This window comes from Calidris pugnax, unplaced genomic scaffold (assembly GCF_001431845.1).
Source record: "Calidris pugnax isolate Ruff unplaced genomic scaffold, ASM143184v1 scaffold196, whole genome shotgun sequence".
NCBI lineage: Eukaryota > Metazoa > Chordata > Aves > Charadriiformes > Scolopacidae > Calidris > Calidris pugnax.
In genome coordinates this window covers 1,033,220-1,039,968 of record NW_015091042.1, presented here as the reverse complement: position 1 = coordinate 1,039,968, position 6,749 = coordinate 1,033,220, and positions in this window count along the sequence as shown.

Genomic DNA, 6,749 nt, shown 5'->3' with positions numbered 1-6,749 from the left:
CTACAACAGAAAGTTCATCTGATAAGAGATTATCTGGGCTAAAATTCTGTACTGGCCAGCAGCAGAGGTAGCTGGCGTGTAGCAACAGCCTTTAGCCAGGAAAGGTATAGCAAACAAGTAACTAAAGATAATGATCAAAGACTTTATGACAGTTAGTACGGATAACTCAGTTATTTGTTGATTATTTCTGTGAATAGTTGGACAACCTCTTTCATTCATATTGGACAAAATCTAATATCTATTAATGTGTTTGCTACTTGTGTGATATTCTGTAAGCAATAATTTAGTATAAGCAAATTATATTCAGGATTTTGTATATCTGTACATTTTTTTGAGTATTTTTTTGCTAATTATGAATAGTTGGACAACCTCTTTCATTCATATGGACAAAATCTAGTATCTACTAATGTGTTTGCTACTTGTGAGATATTCTGTAAGAAATAATTTAGTATAAGCAAATTATATTCGGGATTTTGTATATCTATACATTTTTTTGAGTACTTTTTTGCTAATTACATCAAAACATTGAGAGCCACCATCAGGCAAGAGAATCCCATCCTGTTAGGATGCGTTCAAAAATAGAAAACAATTAAATCGTTCCAACTTTCCTTTCTTTGCAGCAAACTACTGTTACAGGTGTATCTTTTAGGGCAAAAAGTGATTTAATATCTGAAACGCTAACATTTAGGGCAAAAAGTGATTTAATATCTGAAACACACTTTATCATATTTTCTTTATGACAGGGAATTTGGTCAACTTTGTGTTTTTGTTTCCATTGTTAATAGAAAAATACAATAATTTAATTTATTTCTATCTATATCATCTGCTCTGCAAACAGTCTGAGCTTTGAAACAGGAAAACACCAAAATGAGCGATGTCAGTGACCACTGTAACACTCTGAGGGCAGAGTTAGGCTGAAGTTTATGGGTATGTGTCATGATCTGGAAGTAAATCTTGCTCAGTGTATGATAATTTTATGTCAGCAGCTTGTTGCTAGGAGAAAAGGAGTGGGTTTACTATGTTTCCACAACAAATGCCACAGAAAGATTTCTCCATCATTTAATACCACTGGTGTAATCACAATTGTGGAGAAACGTAACAAGTTACTAATGAGATCAGACTCCAAAATGTTGCAAAGTCCTTGACTTTCCATTGGTGGTTCTGAAGACTGGCAATAATTCTTGAAGGATTTAGTAGCTTGCTTATTTGTATCTTGTCTCGTGGTATCTTTTTGCTAGTTGTCACTGGGCTCTGCAGCATGTTTTACCCGTGTGTAGAGCTATCCTAGGAAACTGAAGAGCCCAGCTTTTGAGTTTATAATGAATCTGTAGGGACTCTTTTTGTTGTTGTTGTTGTTGGAGTTTGAATGTGTTGGTTGGTGACACAGTCCTGCTGTGGTAGGACATGGCTCTGGAGGCACCAGCAGCCTTCCAAGCTGCAGAGCTGAGCCTGTGCATAACATGGTGCTATCATGAAATAAGTAATATTTGTAGCTATGATATATGTGTGTATAGATAAATGACATTTTTGTTCATACTTCACTGACAATTGTAAGACAGCGTAAGTCTCTGCTGCAACAGTGAGGCTGTCTCCTGCTTGATGAGTGTTTTTCTAAAAGCACACTCTTCTGTCTACTGATACACAATACAATGCATTCGCTGCGTACGTTAAATGCTTTGTCTACCTATTATCTACCTACACTAAAAGCATATATTCTGTAACCTTTTATAAACCTTTATAAATATTTCTTTTTTTTCACTTTCTTTCCTCTTTTGAAATTTTATGCATTTAGAGAAGTGCATGTGCTAAAATCCATTCTATCGAACCATCTGTGAACAAGTACAGTATGACCCATTTCTGCTGAATATCCACTCGGCTAATTATCTACAAAAATTCATCTGCATAGACTGCTGTCCAAATTGCTACCGTGCACCAGAAGTAATTCACTGTTGAGAGAAGGAAATGGTTTAGTAAACATTATTAGAGAACCAGAGGCTTAAAAATATCTTCAGGTACTTCACTCTTAGCTGAAGCAAAGTATAACTTAAGACAAGGAAATGGGTGTCTGTACAAGTGGAAAACACAAAAAAGAGAGGAGCATATTTGGATAAGAAAACAGGGAAAAGCGTTTCTTTCTTTTGGGTTTTTTATTTTATTAGAAAAACTGGAGGCTGCTGATAGTGTATGTCTGAGTATGGAGTTGGCTGTTGCTCTCTGAAAATGATTAACATTACATAAGAGAAGTTTTCCTGGAGCTTTGTTCTAATATGTAAAACTTTAGATGCTTGACAAAGTTTAACACAAACTTAAGTGAGCTGCACTGAGCTAAAAACATGTGAAATCTTGACTGTGAGAAATGCTCACTTGAGTCTGTAACAGCTCATCTTTGAATTTACTTTTTCTGGTGATACTATGGTAAATTTGCAGGCAGCAGGGAAGCAAAGGGAAAAATCTGCCTATTGCTGAGGTTTGCTTGGTGAGGAACTGAAATGGTATCGCCTCACTCTAGGTGACACGGCTGGGGTACTCCTGGGGCACTGTTGCAGCAGAAAGCTCTACTTCAGCTGTGTTCTCTAGCCTCTTGAGGAACTACTGTGCCATCTACAGAGCTGCAAAATCATATAAAATATGATGTGACTTAGCTAAAATTTCTTTCCAATTAATTGGGAGTTTCATCTCAGTCATAAATCTGATCATACTCTTTATATGACAGTTCTAACTAAATACAATATCATCTGTAGGTTCTTACTGCCACTGAAGCAACCTGTACGATTTTTACTAATTCCTTTGCGACTAAGAGAAGGCAAAGCAGAGCTAGGAATCACAGCAGAACTAGGAATCACAGAAACATTGCTTTGTATTTTATTCTCAGTAAGATGAATAATCAAACTTGTATCCGGAATGAAAATGCTGTTTCCAGCTCGCTCTTGTTTATATCAAGCAGTGTATGTTGGTGGGTTGGATCACAGAATGTCTTGGTATTGTAATTATCTAATTCAGGACTTTGTAAACTTAGCTTTGCAATACCACTGTCCCAGGAGGAAAGTTGCTTACTACTGTGACACGAGAACGTGGTGGCTGGCTGGGCACTGTGTGCGTGTGTGTGCAGCAAAGAAAAGATAAATCTTCAGCTTCACCTGCTGCTGTTGCAGAGTGGCAGCCACTGGCTCTGCCTTGAGCCGAGCACAGGCGCGGCAGAAGGCGTTGGACTATTTTGTCAGTGCTTTCTGCCTAATCATTCCTCATCTACTCCAGATAATGGGTGGTAGGTAAAAAATTCTGAATTTTGTTCTAGATTTTGCGAAGTCTTGATTTGATGACATAATCTTAGCACCACCAGATTTGCAGCAATACTCTGGGTGTGATGAGTTGCGTCAATACAAAGCAGCAGTGCTAAGTTGTGTTTAGAGCCTCCCATTGAGTTTAGGCATTAAAAAATAACCGGGAATGTTAAAAAACAGACTAGAACATTTTCATCTTGGCTAGCTAGGATATAGCATTTAATGAAGGAAAATTCTTGTCTGGTAATTCTTACAGTATAAGAGAAAAATAAAATATTGCTTAAACAGTAAACCTACTTTGCAAATCTAGTACTAGTATTAGGAATTAATGTGATTTTTATTGTGAGCTTTACATTATGTGGTGTTTCTGGTTTGTTTCTTATTTAGATGAAATGAGTAGCAATTTAATATAAGGTAAATATGTGAGCATCTCAGATCTTATTAAAAACACATGTACAGGGGCTTGTGTATTTACAAAGAAAAATAGATTGAGAAAAATGACCCAAATATGTCTGAACTATTAAAAAGCACTGGTTAAAAAGATATTTTAAAACCTTTTATGATTTTTAGGTGGTACTCCAGAGTGATTCAGTCGGGACTTCTTCCAGTGAGTTGCCCCTTTAGGGCAATTCAGGTAGGTAGAGAGAGCAGGGAACATTGGCCACGGGGGGGACATGCACCTGGCCAGGTGCTGAGGGACGGTACCAGATGTGTTTGGGCTGTGTGACTGTCCCTTGCAGCCAGCTGTTCTCCCATGTGATGGGGAGGAGCTGAGGAATGAGACTGCACCTTTGGTGATCTGGAGGCACTGTGGCATCAGGACCTTCTATGTCCAGGTCAAACAAGGTCTCTGCTACGAATGAGATGCCAGAATCACGCCTTTGAGAGTCTTTTCCTGAAAGCTAATGACTTGATGTGTCTAAAACACATTGGTTTCAGACAGGTCTTCAGCAGGATGCTCACATTAGACTAGGTCTGCTTTATTTTGTTTCAAAAGGGTTTTTTTCTATGTATTCCTATGAAAGTCTGCACATACATACCATCTGCTGTTTCATGGACTTCCTGTGGTTTTGGTTTTTTTCAGTACCTAAATTCTATCACAGTAGGTGCTAAACAACTTTTCAGTTTGGAAATCTGCCCCTTTTTTCACACATGGCGAACAGGGGCCTACCCTTTAGCTTCTTGCAGCTCAGGGTGAGGGAGACGTGTTTGTCCCCAGTTCAAATCTCTTGTGAGCAGATGGTTCCTAAGACCCTCTAATTCCTTAGAGAAAAAAATAGATTATGTTCCTTTTAGTTTTACTTTCAGAAAATAATTTCCTCTCAAGTGCATGCTAAAGAACATTAAAGAAGAAACAAAACAAAGCATATCATGGAACTGTTTTCGTCCTTCTCCTTCCTGTGTGTGCACAGACTTGCTCTGTGTTCCTTTCACCTAATTCAAGCCCTAGATCACACTTTCCTAACAAATTTGTGGTGTTCTTGTTTCACCTAATTCAAGCCCTAGATCACACTTTCCTGACAAATTTGTGGTGTTCTCGTGTAAGGGAGTAGTAAAATCAGTTCCTCAGCTTGTGTTGGAAATAAAACAGTAGGGTTTATTTTTTAAAATCCTGTTGTGGAAATAAACATTGTGTCAGGATGAATGCATACTGACAAAATAGCTATTTGGGTGCTGCTGCATAACCATGCTTTTGCACCCTAAAATTTGCTCCCCTCTTTGTAGGCAGAGGAACAAATCCGCATGAGCATGGCAGTGCAGTTCTTAGGGAGATGATTCACCTACCCGTGAACCCGGGAAAGCTGCAGAAAGCTTTCAGGGAAAGGTGCAGCGTTATAAATATTTTAAACCTCACTGTGAGCAGGGAAAAGTGTGACATATGTTTTACATTTCAGTGCCTGCTACGGTACCATTATTTTAGAACCTGTCGCCTTTCGTAGGCTGTGCACTCATAGACAAATGCCATCACTTCAAAACCAATAGCTAAGCTGCCTCTTTTCACGCTGTGTCTTTCAGTTCCAACTGACAGTTAAAAAATGTTTGTTGTTCCCCCCCTCCACACACACCCCCTGTTCTAAGTGATCTGACCTAAAAAGACTGTGGCTACAGCTGAGCTTAAAATACAAACATTCCCTTTGAAAGTTGTAATGTTCCCGCTTGTCTAGGGCTGCAGCAGAGTAAAAAAAAGAAGAATTGGTGTTTTAGTGATGCAATTCACAGATAAAGCCATTATCTGGGAAAAGGGGGAGGTGTGTTTAGAGTCTGCTTGAGTGGCAGGAAGAAAAAAAAATAATCCTTTTTCAAGGGAAAACAACTGTTGTTTTTTTCTTTTCCTCTCTGTTTGGAAAGCTCTGCTTTCCTACTCTCACCGACGGGGAAATGAGGCACCGTAAGGAGCCACAGCTGAGATCCTTCCTTGGGCCAAGAGCAGCACAAGGACTCAAATTCAGGTCTTCTGAATTCCACCTCAGCTTTCTCTCAATTGAGTTTTACCTACTTTCTGGAATTAAAATGTGTGTAAAATAGCATGAAACTTATCAGGACAAATGTGAATAATTCGTGATATAAGACAATGACTTTGGAAATAGGATTGATTTTTTTTTTTTTCTTTTTTTTGGTAGAGAATATTTTCAGAATCATGTAATCACTTCAGGAATTCAATGTGGTATGATGGTATTTCAGATCCTGATGGCTTTGAACTGCCTTATAAGAAATCCAGAACTGTGTCCAGACACTTTTTAATTTTTCGATGACAGTTAATTTTCAGTTACAACAATAAATAACTTATCAGAGTTTTATGAAAAACAGGGAAAAAATGCACAGTTCTATTCAGTCCAACTTCAGTCTCTCCTTTTATAAGAAATGTCATCAATAAGATATTTTAAAGGGGCCTGAATAAAGCCCCAAGCCCTTTACAATTTGAGTTAAGGACATGTTCTTTCTAGATCCATACCAAAGGAATGGGTTTTAATGCCATTGATACAGGTCATGTTCAACTGGATGTTCAGGGTCCATCTGTGTGTCCCCTAAAGTCAAGAGTGGAGATGGTGGAAATACCATCCCACAGGGAATTTAAGATCTGTCCAGGTGAGCATAAGCCCAGAGCTGCTCAGGTGAAAGTAAATGCTGCCTTGGGGGTACTGGAATGAACTATATGTTCTGAGGCCTTTAACAGCTCTGTTTTGATTTTGTGGTTTGGATTGTTTCTTTCCTGCATTTAGCACTGAATTCTTTAAAGCTTGACTGTATTTCTGAAAAAAATGCTGTTCCGTTTTAAGTTTGATCACAATGTAGAAACTACTAGGTGAAAGCTATAGCTTGTATGATGTGAGAGAGCAGAATAGTGAACTGAAGCAGTTCTTTGTGGCCTCCAGAAATAGTTTTGCACTGGCTGAAATTCGCAGCAGCTCCTGTAGAGCTTTTGCAAGGTGAAAAAAAACAAGGCATCAAACATACCTAAGATTTTGA